The sequence below is a fragment of the Chlorocebus sabaeus genome, chromosome 25 (genome assembly GCF_047675955.1).
Source record: "Chlorocebus sabaeus isolate Y175 chromosome 25, mChlSab1.0.hap1, whole genome shotgun sequence".
NCBI lineage: Eukaryota > Metazoa > Chordata > Mammalia > Primates > Cercopithecidae > Chlorocebus > Chlorocebus sabaeus.
The window spans coordinates 42,428,842-42,446,021 of record NC_132928.1 but is presented as its reverse complement, the minus strand read 5'-3'; the positions used below and the strand labels follow the sequence as shown (position 1 = coordinate 42,446,021).

The following is a 17,180-nucleotide window of genomic DNA, read 5'->3' as shown; positions in this document are numbered from 1 at the left end:
GTTCAGACTGTCATTCTTGATATTAGTATCATGTCACAAGCTGTGATAAGAGTGAACCATAAGAAACAAATTGAAGAATAGAAATACTTTAACTGTAATTATCCAAGAGCAATAGTTTAGAATGATCAATAAAAGTTGATCAATTACTCAGACATTTTCTAATAAAGGGATGAACAATGATTTATACAAACCACTAAAACAGGGCATTTATCCAGATATATTTTCTCTTTGTCAATGTAGTTTAACACTAGTCTTCACCAACTAATACTGATGTATATTTTTTACTAGCTTCTTTTGATGAATAAACTGATAATGAAACCAAGATTTTAACCCTCTTCAAAAAAGTGAAGCAACCAGAAAGATATCATTTTTCCTAGAATTATGTTCAATGTAGTTATTTAGTATCAATGGATAGAAATCTTAAAGAAATTTCACAATAAAATCATCACATAATTAAAATTGTGATTGAAAGCTAGCATGCTCTTCAGCTTCAAATGCTGTTTGTGATGTTATAGCATTCTTCCCTGGTCAATTTATTTCTGTAAGTTATCAACTTTAAACATCTTTTACTTTCAAAAACATTAATTCTTTCACCCTCAGAAAAACCAAACTTTACTAGAAACCCATAAATAATCATAGAAATAAATAACAGGATCCTAATTTACATTTAACCTTTGTTTTAAATGATTAATGGATGCTATTTATGTAAACTATTTCTACAATGCAGCATGAAATGAAATTTAAATTGCAGATTTTACAGTGGTGTATTTTAACTAGTGACCCTATCTCCATGAAGAAAAATAAAAGAAAACCAATTACGTTTGTAATAAAGATGCTAATGCATTTCTTGTTTTAAAGTTATTTAAGTTGTGATTGTTTAAGAAACTTTTATTTCTAATGAACTTGAAAGAGATGTCGTGGTGGAAATTTGTCTTTAAAGAGAGAAATGGCTTGGTTTTTGCCCCACTTTTAACTCCAACAAATGTCCCTCTCTGGGCCAGATACTAGGTCAGCAAGTGGTTTGCTGTGAATGAGTTCTGGGGTTCCTATGCAACCAGACTGAGGGAGAGGTATGGAATTTCCTTTTTGGTTGGTAAGTAGAGAAGCTGGGCACCTGGTCAGACTGCCCAAATGTGTCCATCAGAACCCAGAGCATTATGGGAAATACTGAGTTCACTGATATCTGTAGACCTTTCAGTGGGAAACTTGACATTAGTCCTTTAAAGTGCATTTGATTTCTCTGATCCCCAAACATCCAAAAGGGAGCTAAGAAGGTGGGCTACTTGCCTTACTTCCAAAGTTAGAGTATAGGAAAATGGCATCCCTCTGCTGGTGGTGTAATCATAGACTCAAACCACCTATGTGGCAGAGAATGCTTTTCCTAACATCACTCACAGGTCTACTGAAACTCACAATGCATGCCTACACCTCAACTTCAAACAACAGACAGAGATTTAAAAAAACACCTGAAGGAAGACAGGAAGAGAAACAGAATATGAAGAGGATTCAACCAAACAGAACCAATGAAGGAGACAGAGCAACTTAAATAATAAGAGCAAGTTTTTAAAATGAGACAAAAAGGAAAGGATACTCAGTGCATAGTTGGTGACTTAAGAAAACAGGCATTTTTTAAATCGTAGAGCAAAAATGCAAAAGAATAGAAATCATGAACGTCTTAGGATAGATCAATCTGAATGCTATGAGGTACAGAAGGAGAAAAAGAAACAAATGGCAGAGAGGAAACAATGAATAAGCAACAGTGAACATTTATTTGAGTTGAGGAAAGACTAAATTGGATATATCTATTTTATACCAACCCAACATGTCATTCACTTGTACAGATAAATGAAAGGTGCTTGTGGATACGGCAGGATTGAGACAAAATATCACCCACAAACCCTATTTGAAGAAAACACTGGAGCAAATACTGAAGCCAAGTAATAAATCAACTGGAAAAAGACCATAGCATGAGAGAAAATAAAATTGAGAAGAAAGGCTTTTGAGCAAGTCACAATATGTGTGTGTATACAGGAAAGTAGTAAAATGACAAAATAAATGGGACCAAAAAAATTCACTTGTGTAAAATCAGTTTGTATTATTGTGATATCAATGAAAATAATATTTTAAGTCAATCTTTTGGTTTTGAAAGCAAAAGTGTGCAAGACGAAATAGATGAGATAAATACAAATATACTATGAAACATCAATGAGTCCCTTTAAGATTTGGATGGAGCCAGTAGGGAAGATAAGCACAGTAAATGTAATATATGAAAGGACACATTCTGAAATCACAATCTAAAAATGAACAGAAAAAAAATGAAAAGTTGGTCAAAAATAAAATTTTATTTAGAAATTAGGAGATAATTCTTAGGCAAAATCGCATCTAAAAAACTCCACAGAAATTGTATAATCTTTCGTTAAAGTGTGTCTATAAAACCTGTGAGGCACAGGGCAGACTCTTCACAGAGGAACAAAGAGGCACTTAAAGCTACATAATGTCATTATTAAGAAGGAAAGTTGCTTAATGCTCATGCTAATAAATTTAAACTGATGTCCACTTTAAGAAAAAGAACAACAAAATATCCCCATAAATGTAGGAAAGCTAATAAATATACAAGCTGAAATGAATGAAGTAAAAATCTAAGAATTAGTAGGAAGAATGCATGAATCCAGAACTGCTTCTTTCAAAATAGCAGTTTAATAGGAAAATAAAAATATACAAGATTAAGAATGGTGAAGGCTGTATAGTCACAGATGTAAAAGAAATTAAACAAATACTAGCCACAATTCTATGACACTTAAAATTGATGGCTTTAAGGCCTTGATGATAAAAAGTAAAAAGCTGCTAAGATTTCCCAAGAACAGTACATTTATCACCTTCTGATTAGGAGTATTCTGAGTATATCCTGAGAGACGCTATTGCAGTTCAGTCTGTAAAGGTAAATCTTTCGAAGGCTGGGATGGGAGGAAAATTCTTCAGAATCTCCAGAATCATTACTGTCTAGTCATCTGGCAGATAAGATTGCTGTCCTAATGGTGAGCTATTTGCCAGAGTTTCTGATAAATACTAGCTGAATATATTGACTGCCACTGAATTTCAAAATGATAAAGAAAATGATATGATTAAACGACAAGCATACGTCACATGGTATATTCGTCTGTTCTCGCATTGCTATAAGGAACTATCTGAAACTGGGTAATTTACAAAGAGAAGAGGTTTAATTGGCTCACAGTTCTACAGGCTGTAGAGGAAGTATGACTGGGGAGGCCTCTGGAAACTTATAATCCTAGTGGAAGGCTAAGAGAAAGGAGTCACATCTTATGTGGCTGGAGCAAGAGGAAGAGACAGCAAAGGGGGATGTGCTACACGCTTTTATAAACAACCAGATCTCGTGAGAACTCACTATTACAAGTGATTTGAGCAGAATCAGATCCCCAAATATTTCTATAAAAGTAAACTTTTAAAAATGAATTTTATGTGCTTATAAAGGAGAATGAGGCAACTGACTTCTCTTTGACTCTTGGGCCTCTTTCTAAATATAATGTTTTCAAATGTAAATGATTACAAGAATAGCATGGGGAAAATCTGCTTTCAAGATCCAATCCCCTCCCATCAGGCCTCTCTTCCAACAGTGGCGTTAAAACTCAACATGAGATTTGGGCAGGGACAGAGACCCAAACCACATCATATGATAACAGCATAAGTTATGCTTTAAGGTTTTATACACACACACACACACACACATAACAATATATGTGTACATATGCATTTGTATAACTCAGATTTAGACTATATAATCATATATGTCTCAATACACACACACAGACACATGCAATATATATAAATTATATATGAATATCCTCAGTCTAAATTTTAACAATCAGAGTGCCACTGGGAGAATAACACAAGCAAAAAGTTGTTTAGAAGGCTTACCATTTTTGGAAAGTTATAAGTTATATACTAACATTAGTAAACTACTATTAAATATACTAAATCTTTTTATCTTAAAATTGTATTTTCAGTATGAAATTAAAACACATATTCCTGTCATAAGCATACTGTTTGGCACACTTCCATATCAACTAATAGTTTACCAAAGCATGTTATTAAAATATCAAATTAGGTCAACTTCAAACTTTCTGGCACCTAATACACTTTCCCAGTCCTTAGCAGGCTATCTGGTATACTAAGTATTAAATAACTCCTGACTGCATAGGATTTTCCATGACCCCCTATGTAAATCGGATTATGGGCCCTTTTGCACTACCTGAAGAGACTTCTATTGTATCAGCAAATCACAGGTAACTAAATTTGTCATATTCATTTCCATAACTCCAGTAATCAAAGGGTGTATGATAAAAAAGTAAGGACTCTCATTGAACATGTAGTAACAAAGGACTACTACACAGAAGCGTATTATTGAGTGAATTTACAGAGAAATTTGGTTAACAGACTATCCAACTTTAAAAAATCTTGATATGAGTCTTACTGATGCTATTTTAAACTGAATTTTTCTAGAAGTGGTGTTCAAAAATTGCAGCCAGTTGTACAGTCAAACTAATAATAAGGATGTTGAATTACTCTTCTTTTACTTCAGGGATGCTAGGACTTGGAAACCCTTCTATCCACTTACTTGACTCTCTCCACATTTAATGGAAATTTTGCTCAATGATATGAATTGATTTTTTTTTAATGTCAGAAAGCCTTGCTACATGTGTTCTATTTATACGTTATTTTTATTGGGTTTACAGAATTGTTTACAAGTTTGAAAGTGTGTTTGGACATTGTGTTTAAACAGCCAGAGATGTTTTGGTTAGTTGCGGTCTGACGGTAGGGCAAATGTGTATGGATTTTAGCAGACATATAAAAATCTCATCTTGACTTTGAGAAGAAGCTCTCCCTGATCCTGGAAAATTACTTTATATGTGACAAACTTCACAAAAAACCTAGTGACAAAAGGCTTTTTCCAGTATGAGACAGAGTAAAAGAATGGAGCCCTAAAATTGTGGCCCTCTGCCCAACAAAGCCAGGACCCTGATTCTATAGAAAGAAACTGATTGTAAACTTTACAAATCATCAACCTAGAGACAGATCAACATTATGAATTTTCTAAGCAGATGTATTCAGAATTTCAAAAAACAGAAGTCAAACGAATTTGACTAGTTCCTCAAGTTACAATTGAATTATATTTAATATGTAACAAGAGTCTTTGGTTAAGAAATGTACTGTACCATAAACAAGGAAGTAACTCCTAGATATTATAATTAATATAATATCTAAGTTAGTAAATATAATATATAAGACATATTATAAACTTCTGCAAAAGGTGTTCTTTTATATGAGTAAATATGACAATAAAATTGGCTATGCAAGTACCTACCAGATTATGTATTCTTTCTATCCCTGTACCAAAGTCACTTGTCCTAGCTTATTTTAAAACCTTTCCATTTCTGTTAATTCATTCTTACATTTCCTTTACCAAGTCTGGAAAGCCTAGTTCTAACTTTCTGTCTACGCGCAAACATATTTCTCTTCTTATTGGTGAAATGCATACTTATTCATACTTTTTTTCCAAAATAATCCTGTTGTATAAATTTCTAGGATAATAATAATAATGATATATAAACTAGTAAAATTATTATAATCAAGTATATTTTGTTTTATTTCAATTCCCATACTAGCCCCAAATTTGAGAAACAGGGCATCATTTAATCTTCATGAGATTAAGACTTTTTGAGGTTAGTAAATTTGTAAGGTTATATTTAGAATGATAGAGAGTACGTATCCATTGATTAAACTTCTATTTGCTCTTGTTTTTACCCTTTGATAACCGTGAGGGAGATTTTCTGTAACTATAAAAAAGTTTTGATTGTAGACAGATGAGACAAAGAGGAATAAACAGAAAATAAAACATATTCCAAAGAACAATATGGGCAAAATTGCTTATGAATATATAACAAATATTCCCCTTAAAAAAATCTAAAATTTCTGGATAAATTATAACCATAGTATTTTTCAATATACATCTATTTATATTCAAAAAATAGAAAGGAAATCTGTGGATGTCCCCCCAACAAAAAAAAAAAAAAGAAAAAAGAAATTTAATATATACAGTAAGCACTGAACCTGTAAATGGCCCAGGGTGTTGTACAAATACCAGGCTTTAAAATCCTTGTGGAGAATAGAAGACAAAGCCTTGGGGCTAAATGAGGTAGACAGTTGGAAATGAGATCACACACACACACATGAGTCAAGACTCTCAAAGAAATATAATAGCAGTGAAAGAGTTATAAAAATCATCCTATAGTAGTAAAAGTACCAATAAGCAGAACTGTATGTCAGCTTTTATGTCAGCTATGTGTGGAAATTGGAAATAAGTATCCTTCCCAATATAATTTGTAACCAATTTGGGGAATTTCAAACAGAAACATTAAGGAAAACCTGGAGTCAAATTACTGGTGCATAGAGGCCCAGAGCCCAAAGGAAAAGCTTTTAGGAATCATTTTCTGGGAGACCATACTTTCTCTCAGGTCATTCATGATCTCTACTGTTTAGAGTCAGTCAAATATGAACTCACAATCTAAACAAACTTTATAAAAGGAAGAAAATGAGGTATCATGAGAGTCAAGAGTAACAAGAGCAGAATCAGATCCCCAAAGACTTCTATAAAAGTAACTTTTAAAAATGAATTGTATTTGCTTATAAAGGGGGAAAGACGCAGTCAACTTCCCTTTGATTCTTGTACCTCTTTGTAAACATAACTTTTTTGAATGTAAATGATTCTCTCCATGTCCTAGATAATCTCTATTTCTAGTTTATAATGCAGTATATCCTCAACATTATTGACTTCATAACTCTGTGAAATGTAAACACTTACCCTAGGAATTAGCCTAGCAGCTTATTCTGTGATGTAACCATTTATCTCTTGATGAGGTAAAAGAAGTTGTTCTCCGTTCTGCTTTGGAGTGTAAATAGTGTACATTTTCACTGGGATTTCATAGTCTGTTAAGTCTACCAACATGCATGTACACTGTAGCTCTTAATAATAAAAGAGAATGGGGAAAGCAGTGGGGAGCTAAGAAATGAGGAAGTCGGAGGTGGTAGCCAGTCTACTACGTATTTTCTAGCCCAACTCCGAGCTGCAATTCTCCTGAAGCTACAGGATTAAATGATTTTTACTAGAATAGATAATAGCTAGTTTGTTTCAAACCTTGACAAGGACTAGACTGAATTTGGATTAAAAAACAAACCAATAAAAACAAACAAACGAAAAACTAACCTGATGCAATGGACTGAATGTGTGTGTCCTTCTAAAACTCCTATGTTGAAATTCTAACCCCCAATGTGATGTTATGAGGTTTGGCCTTGGGGAGGTAATTATATCATAAAGGTGGAGTCCTCATTATCCTAGAGAGAGTGGTATTGGCCTTCTTTTGCCAGGATGCAATGAGAAGACTGCAGTCTTCAACCTGGAAAAGAGCCTTTACCAGAACTAGACCATGCTGGCACCCTGATCTTAGACTTCTAGCTTCTAGAACTTTGAGAAATACATTTTCATTGTTTATAAGCCACACAGTCCATGATACTTTGTTATGTTAGCCCAAACTCGCTAAGACACCTGGATGTCCAGTTGTTTTCCAATGGCTGGTCTACCCATAGCTGTAGATGCCTGGCCTCTTTTGCCCAACTCTGGCAACTCTGAAAGCTAGTCCTACCATCAGCTCTCCCGTTGGGATTGCCACCTTACCGTGACTGCATTACAGTCTAACTCTTCCCTCTAGACAATCCTTTTTTCTTTCTGCTTCCTCATTTTGCCTCAAAAAAATGTTGATCCCGAGAGTGCTGTCAAATAAACTTCCTGCATGCTACTCTTCTTGGAGTCACTTTACCAAAAAACTCAATCTGGAATACCCACACTTTGGACAACTGAATTATCTCACCTATTAAAATTATTATAGTACATTTGGCTATTTCACAAAAATGCCAGTTCTCTCCAAATAACTTACTCATGTAAAGCATTTTCAAATATAATTCCAATAGAAACTTCTTGTAGAAATTGAGAAAACAATTTAAAAAATTATCTTGTGGACCAAAGGATTAAATTTACTAATTATAAAGAAGAAAAAGAGGGATCTGTGTGAAAATGGCCATGCAATATCTCCCAGATGTCAACAAATTCACCAAATAAAATATCCATGGAAACTTGATATGACAAAGAAGACATTTAAGATAGTGTGGAAAGAATAATTATTCAACCAATGGTCTTAGTACAACTGGTTTTCCACATGGGAAAAAAAGTAAACCCTCCTTACATCTTACAAAAACAAAATAAAGATTAATTAACTAAAAATGTGAAAAATAAAACTTTAAAACTTCCAGGAAAATGTAGGAAACTATATTATGATTTTAGATGGGGAAGAACTTTTACACTGCACAGAATACAAATTATAGGAAAAATTCTCCAACATAAATATTAAAAAATACAAATTTCAATGCTTAAAAGCAATATCAACAAAAGCAAAAATTGACAAATGGTGTCTAATAAAACTAAAGAGTTTCTGCCCAGCAAAAGAAGCTATCATCAGAGTGAACAGACAGCCTACAGAATGGGAGACAATATTTGCAATGTATCCATCTGACAAGGTGTGATATCCAGAGTCTACAATGAACTTAAACAGATTTACAGGAATAAAACAAACAATCCCATTAAAAAGTGGGCAAAGAATATGAACAGACACTTCTCAAAAGAAGACATCCATGTGGCCAACATGGCACATGTTTACCTATGTAACAAACCTGCCCATCCTGCACATGTACCCTGGAACTTAAAATAAAAGTTGATTTAAAAAAATAGAAAATGTATCTTCATTAAAATATAACATGCTCAATGCAACCTGGTATTCTGGATTGAATTCTAAAACAGAGAAAGGATATTAGCGGGAAACTGGCAAAATAAAAACAAAGTCCAGAGTTTAATTTATAGTAGTATAACAATGTTGGTTTATAAATTGTGGTAAATGTACCATATGTATGTAAGATTTTCACAATAGCGGAAACTGGATAAGGGTTATATAGGAACTCTGTACAATCTTTGAAACTTCTAAGTAATTCTAAAATTATCCCACAGTACAATTTTAGTTTTAAAATGATAGTAAAAAGCAAAAACAATATGAAAACTGGTATGAAATATTCTATAATACATGTCAAAAATTACTTTGTGTCCAGAATATATACTTTTGCAACTCAATATTTTTTAAAAATAAAACTCAAATGGAAAAATTAACTACAACTTCACAATAGATGAATCTTAATAACATGCTACAGCTACATAATATTGAGCAAAAACCAAGTTGCAAAAAGATTTAAATGTGACTATAGATATAACATTTTAAAATATGTAAAATAATTTGCTTAGATATATATTCTTATGTAGTAAAATAATAAAATGATAAGCTCAGATTTTATAAAAAGAGAGTATATATAAAGGACTTTAAATACTTTATTTCCTAAACTGGGTAGTATATGCAAAGTATACTTGTTTGTAAAACTTACATATTGCATGAGAAATATTAAGAAACAGGTTTCTAAACATTTGAAAATTATATAAAAAGAATACATGTGTATAAAATTAGATTCCTCCTTACAAAAGTTTGGACAAAAATATAGTTGACTGATCTTTCTTTTTATTTATCTATTTATTATTGAGATGCAGTCTTGCTTTGTTGCCCAGGCTGGTCACAGCACTCCTGGGCTCAACGATTTTCCTGTCCCTAACAAAGGTGCAGAGGCAACGAACTGGTCATCTTTCAACAAATGATGCTGGACCAATTGGATATCTACATCTGCAAAAAATGAATCTGAACATAGACCTTACACCTTGTATAAAAATTAACTCAAAATGAATCATAGACCTAAATGCAAAATGCAAAACTGTAAAACTTGTAGGAAAAACCATAGGTATAATCTAGCTGATATTAAGTTTAATGTTGAATTTCTAGATAAAACACCAAATTTATGATTCAAAACAACAAATTAGTTGGATGTTATTAAAAATAAAAAAAAAATCTCTGCAAAAGACATTGTTAAAATAATTAAAAGGCAAGCCACAGACTTGGAGGAAATATTTGTGAAAAAATATTGGCAAAATACATGAATAGACATTTCACCAAAAAGATATGCACAAGGCAAAAAACATGAGAAAATATAATCAACATTGTACATCTTTAAGGACTTGCAAACTAAAACAAGACATACCAATACAAAACTTCTAGAATGACTAAAATCCAAAAAACCTGAAAATACCATTTGCTGGCAATAATATGGAGCATCAGTAACTTTGATTTATTGCTGGTAAAAATGCACATGGTACAGACACTTTGGAAGACAGTTTGACAGTTTCTTACAAAGTTAAACATACTTTTACCATAGGATCCAGTAATCACACTCCTATTTACCCGATTGAGCTTAAAACTTAGGTTCCATGAATGTTTATTGTAGCTTTATTCTTAATTGCCAAAACCTGGAAGTAATAAAGGTGTTCTTCAATAGGTGAACAGATGAATAAATGATGGTACAGTCATATAATCAAACGTTATTCAGCTGTAAAGGGTAGCAAACTATCGGCCGGGCGCAGTGGCTCACACCTGTAATCCCAGCACTTTGGGAGGCCGAGGCAGGTGGATCCCGAGGTCAGGAGATCAAGACTTTCCTGACTAACATGGTAAAACCCTGTTTCCATTAAGGATACAAAAAGTTATCCGGTCGTGGTGGCGGGCACCTGTAGTCCCAGCTTCTAGGGAAGCTGAGGCAGGAGAATGGCGTGAACCCGGGAGGCGGAGCTTGCAGTGAGCCAAGATCGTGCCACTGCGCTCCAGCCTGGGGCACAGAGTGAGACTCCCTCAAAAAACAAGAGTAGTAAACTATCGAGATGCAAAAAGGCATAGAGAAACCTTAAGCGCATATTATTAAGTGGAAGAAGCTAGTCTGAAAAGGCTATGTACTGTATTGTTACAAACATATAACATTTTGGAAAAGACAAAACTATAGAAAAAGGTTACTAGGAGTTTACGAGGAAAATGAGGGATGAATTGTGACACACAAGAATATTTGGAATAGTGAAACTATTCTACAGGATATGGTAACGAATTGATACATGATTTATGCATTTGTCAAAACTGATAAAGCTATTTAACAGAAAGAATGAACCTTAATGCAAAAACTTTAATAATCAAAATCTATTGATATTGGTTCATTATTTATAGCAAACGTACTACACTAATACAAGACATTAATAACAGGGGAAACTATATAGGGTAATGGTATATGGCAACTTAATGTACTATTTTCCATTGGCTCACGTTTTTGTAAATCTAAAACTCTTATTATAAAAAGCCTATGAGTTTCAAAAAATACCCTAACACAGATAACACACATAAAAGAAAAATCTAAGGATATACCCATAATTAACTGTGAAAGCCTTTATGCTTTCTTCTAAGACTGGTAAGATGTTTAGGATGATTGCTGTCACCACTTCTACTCATCTTGTATTGGAGTAAATTAAAGTCATACAGTTTAGAAAGGTAAAATTATCAATATTTAAAAGTAAAATAATTTTTATGCAGAAAACCCCAAAGAGTCTATCAAAAATCTAATAAAACTAGGAAGTTAGTTTAAGAAAGTCAAAAAATTCAAAAATTGATAGTATTTCTGTGTATGAGCAATAAATAATTGGATAATGAGGTTAATATAAAAAGCTTAATTTACAATAACACCAAAAACATGAGACTTTTAGCCACTTATAGATAAGTTTTCTATGCTGAAAACTATACAACACTGATAGGAGAAATCAGAGACAACCTAAATACGCCATGTTCCTGGACGGCAAGAACTAGTGTTGTTCAGGCACTACTTGTCCCCAAATTGTTCTATGAATTTATCATTATTCACTGAAAATCTCAACAGTTTTTTCCTCATATAAACCATCAAGTTGATTCTAAAATTTATAAGGAAAATCACAGAATTTTCATTGATCACAACAATTGTGAAAAAGTTGAAGTATGCACACTATTTGATGTCGATACTTTCCTACGGTAATAAAGACAGCATATTCACAATAGCTAAGACATGGAATCAACTTAAATGTCCATCCATAATAGACTGGATAAAGAATATGTGGTCCATATACACCTTGGAATACTATGCAGCCATAAAAAAGAATGAGATCATGTCCTTTGCAGAGACATGGATAGAGCTGGAGGTCATTATCCTTAGCAAACTAACACAGGAACGGAAAACCAAACACTGCATATTCTCACTTATAAGTAGGAGCTAAATGATGAGAATACATAAACACATGGTAGGGAGCAAAACACACCAGAGCCTACTGAAAGGTGGAGGATGGGAGGAGGAAGAGAATTAGGAAAAAATAACTAATGGGTACTAGGCACAATACCTGGGTGATGAAATAATTTATATAGCAAACCCTTATAACATAAGTTTACCTAAGTAACAAACCTGCACATGTACCCCCAAACTTGAAATAAAAGTTCTTAAAAAGACAGTGTAATATTGGTGAAATAACAGATACATAGATCAATGGGAAAAAGTGCAAAATGGAACTTGCATATATATAGTTCATTGATGTTTGACAAAGACTCAAAGGCAATTCAATGCATAAAGGGTAATCTTTCCAACAGAGTGCTGAAACAACTAGACATCCATATTTAAAAAAGAACTTCAAATCATACCTTGAAGCATATTAAAATTTAAATGGATCCTAAACCTAAATAATAAACCCAAAGCTGTAACATTTCTAGACTATATCAGAGAAGAAAAACTTTGGTACTCTAGGTTAGAAAATGTTTTCTTAAGTAGTACACAAAAGCACAACTCATTAAAGAAAAAATGATCAACGGGAATATATCAAAATCAACAACTTACATTCAAATGACCATATTAAAAAATAAAACCATAAGCTACAGATTGAGAAAAATATTTTTAAATATATATCTGATACAAGTCTGCTGAGATTTTAAAGTTTTTTAAAACGGAACCACAATAATAATTTTTAAAACAGTGAGAAAAAATGGGCAAAAGATTTCCCATTCACCTAAGGAAATAGATATTTGGCCAATAAATAGATGAAGATATTCACCATCACCATTCACTAGATAAATACAAATTTTAAAAAGACAGTACTACTCAACAACTTTTAATATAACTACACTTTTAAAAAGTGGCGGTATGAAGTGCTGATAGGATATGGTGTAATTGGCACTCTTTTACACTGATAGGAGAATTACAAAATAGCACAGCCGCTTTAGAAAACAGTTGCCAGTTTTTTATAATAAACCAAATTTTCATTTATCTTGAGATACAGCAATCCTACTTCTAGATATTTACCCAAAAGAATGTAAAACGTATTCTATGTTTTACATGTAAGAAGAATCTATACAATATTTGTTGTAGCTTTGTTCATAATTACCAAAATCTGGAAATAACCCAAATGATTTTTCAATAGATAAATAGGTAAACAAAATATAGTACATCCTTTAAAATGGAATACTAGTCAGAAATACAAAAGAATTAACTATTCCTGATATGAGCACACATATGCATGGATCCCAAACGCATTATGATAAATGAAAGAAGTCAGATTCAAATGGTTACATATTATATGATGTTTATTTATAAGACATTCTGAAAAACGCAAAACTAAAGGAATGGAAACAGGTTAGCAATTTTCAAGGACTTGTGGGAAAAGGAGATTGATGACAAAGTATTTTGAGGCAATTTTTCGAGGTGTTGGAATTATTCTTCATTTGATTTCGATACGGTATTTGTCCGTTCTCACTCTGCTAAGAAGATACTACCCAAAATTGGGTAATTTATAAACAAAGGAAGTTGAATTGTTTCACAGTTCCACGTGACTGGGGAAGCCTCAGGAAACTTACAATCGTGGTGGATGGGGAAGCAGACACCTTCTTCACAAGGCAGCAGGAGAGAGTGTGTATGTGTTAGGGAGGAACTGTCAAACACTTATAAAACCATCAGATTTTATAAGAACTCATGGCAGCAGGAGAGAGTGTGTATGTGTTAGGGAGGAACTGTCAAACACTTACAAAACTATCAGATTTTATAAGAATCATGAGAACAGTGTGGGGGAAACCACCCCCATGATCGAATCATCTCCCACCAGGGAGTTCCCGCGATACTTGGGCATTACAATTCAAGATGAGATTTGTGTGGCAACACAAAGGCGAACCATATCAGAAACATTTGATATGTATCTCTAAGAATTTTACTGTATGTATAGTTATACTTCAATAAACCTGAACTTAAAAAAAAACCTTATCTCTTTGCTCCACTAATTTTGCCTTCAGTGATATAGATTGTCTTTATTATATTTTTTCCTTTAAGAGTCTGAATTCTTCATAGGTTTAATGATTTTTTTTCTTGGGTAGAACGTATTTTTTTTTCTAAAGATAAGAATAAAAACTAGGCCCGGTGTGTGATACTGTGGAGGACTCGGGAGTGAGATGGTGTCTTGCAGGCACCCCTGGTTCTCTGTTCTCCCATAATTGTTTTCCTTTAGATTATCTCAGTCCTGAGATGTTGAGTGTAGATTTGTGGAGAAGGCTCAGGAATCACTTGTTCTAGGCACTTTGATGTGGCTTCCCTTTCTCATTCACCATGCACTTGTGTAGCTGAAATTCTATCGTTTGAGCAGGGAAAGCATACTCAAACATCCAGGGAAGGAGTACTACTAGGTTTTCCTTTCTTTTTTTTTTTTTTTTCTTTGCGCTCCCTTTTCCCCTTCTTTATTTTTTTGGAGGAGGCAGGTTTATATCCACCATGAGTTTTTTCTTTATTATCCATTGAATTTTACAAGTAAAATGGAGCAGGTGCCTCCCTGTTCTGAACTGTTTGCCAAATAAATAAAGGACTAAGCATAAAATGTAAACATTAACTCTATGAGCATATTTCTAGACCTTAAAACCAGAAATAAAAATAAAGAGAAACTGTAAAAATTCTTTTTGAGTTAACTTAATATTCTACTTTAGGTCTTGTTTGTTTTACATTGAATAAAGGGTGCTTTATATTCTCTTCAGTTGAACTTTTAAAAAATCTTATGTTTAGTGGGTGTTAGTCCACTAGAATTTTAATACCTCAGCTATCTTAGGACTTTTCTGTTTGATTAAATATAGCATTAGTTGTTGATGAAAGGTGGCATACTGTCTTGTAATAAGGGTAAGGAGACTTAGATTGATTACATACATGATTTCACAGTGAATTTGTTTTAACCTAAATATAACTATGCCAGAAAGTACTCTCATAACTTGGGCTAGAATGAATATTTCATACTCATCATTAGGATGACATTTTTAAAAACTGTATTGCTTTCAATTGACTTATTTGTAATTTTCTATGTTTCATTAAAGTTTACTTATTAGAAATGTATATTAATTTCTGTATGATGCATTTAATAATAAATTGGAGCCAAAAGGCAAGTGCCCATGTTTTCAGTTCTTCTAGAAACCAATTTACTTTTCTCAAAACTTTAATACAATTTGCAAAAAGATATAAGTAGAATATTAAAATGAGGAAGAAATATTTTGGCATAGACCATTTAAAAAGGAAGCAGTAGCTTTCGATAATACTTATTGAACATAAACTCTATCCTCATAGTATTGCTTAAAAGGAGTGCCAAAATGTGCAGCATGCATTTCCTATGGCTGATTCGATACAATATTGCCAGGTTTAGATAGCCTGTTTTGTCTGGAACAGTGCTATTTAAAATATTATTGTTCTTGACTCTTCCTTTGCTTTGTAAAAATAAAAAAAGAATATACTTTTCTTGGATATTTAGATAGAAGTGATGACACTATAGACTCCAATCTGTCCAAGATTTTTCTAAGAAAGTTTAGTTCTTAAGACAAATTTGTTTGTCTAATTTAAATACATGTCATAAAATTCCTTCATTTGATTTTATCCTTTCATGTTTTAAAATAAACAGGACAGTGTGCAAATCATGAATTCAGATAACCACCATGCAGGTCAAGAAAGATAAAATCAGCAGCACATTCCAGGTCACCCTTTTGTCTCTACCACCCCTTCTCATCTCTACAAATATGACCAATAACATTAGTTTTGTCAGTGTTTGGAATTTGTATAAATGTGATTGTACAGAATATATCCTTTTGTTTCTGGTTTCTTTCAGTCAATATACTATCCCTATTTTATTTATTCATGTCAATGCATGGAAAAATAGTTCCTTTATTTTCACTTCTGTATGGTATTCCATTGTATGATCATTCTACAATATATGTATTTTATCTATAGCTGGTGGGTGTTTGTGCCACTTCCGGAATAGTAATGTTATATATAGTGCTATATATTTTTGTATGAATACAAATGGTACCTTTGTTTTGGGTAGGAAGAGATTTACTTGATAAATGGGTTATGTGTGTTTTCAACTTTGACAGACACTAAAAGTTTCTCAAAATAATTGTACCAAATTACCTTCTCACCAGGAATATATATCTATTTTTTCTAGGTCATTGGTAATAACTGCTGTTTTAGCCTTTTAATTTTGTCATATTTGTTGATTTGCTGCAGCATTCCGTTGTTATTACTACTTTGATTTTTTTCTGATGATTTATGTGATTGAACACCTTCTGATATGCTTATTGGCCATATGAATATCTTTCTTTTAGAGTGCTTGATCTAATTTTGTACATTTAAAGTTTTCCTCTTTTTTTTTTTTTTTTGTTTTTTTGTTCTTTTTCTTTTAGTAAATGTAACCCTTTTTCAATAATATATGCTGCAAATACCTCTCACATTATGTGGCTTGTCTGTTCTTTCTTTATGAGATGTCTTTTGACTGAAATAAATTATTAATTTATTAAGAGCCAATTTATCCATCTTCATCAGTCCTGTTTAATAAATCTTTATCAGTACAAAGGTAAAAAAGATATTCTTCGATATCATCTTCTAATGCAGAGGTTGCCAAAAACTTTTTTTGTAAAGAGCCAGGTAGTAAATATCTTTGGTTTCTCAGGTCACACTGTTTTGTCACACTTACTGAAGACTGTCGTTGTAGCACAAAAGCTACCATAAAAAAATACCTAATTTAATGAGAATATTTATGTTCCAATAAGTCATTTATAGAAACTGAAATT

The 17,180-nt window shown here is 32.8% G+C and overlaps 1 long non-coding RNA gene across 1 annotated transcript in view; it reads left to right on the top strand.

Moving 5' to 3' along the window:
* Positions 1 to 16,539, top strand: part of LOC140710197 (uncharacterized) — a 50,681-nt gene extending 34,142 nt beyond the window's left edge. Inside the window, exon 3 of the long non-coding RNA XR_012091138.1 lies at positions 16,016 to 16,539. This is a non-coding gene — a long non-coding RNA (uncharacterized lncRNA). The remainder of the gene's footprint in view (positions 1 to 16,015) is intronic.
* Positions 16,540 to 17,180: the final 641 nt, after the last annotated feature.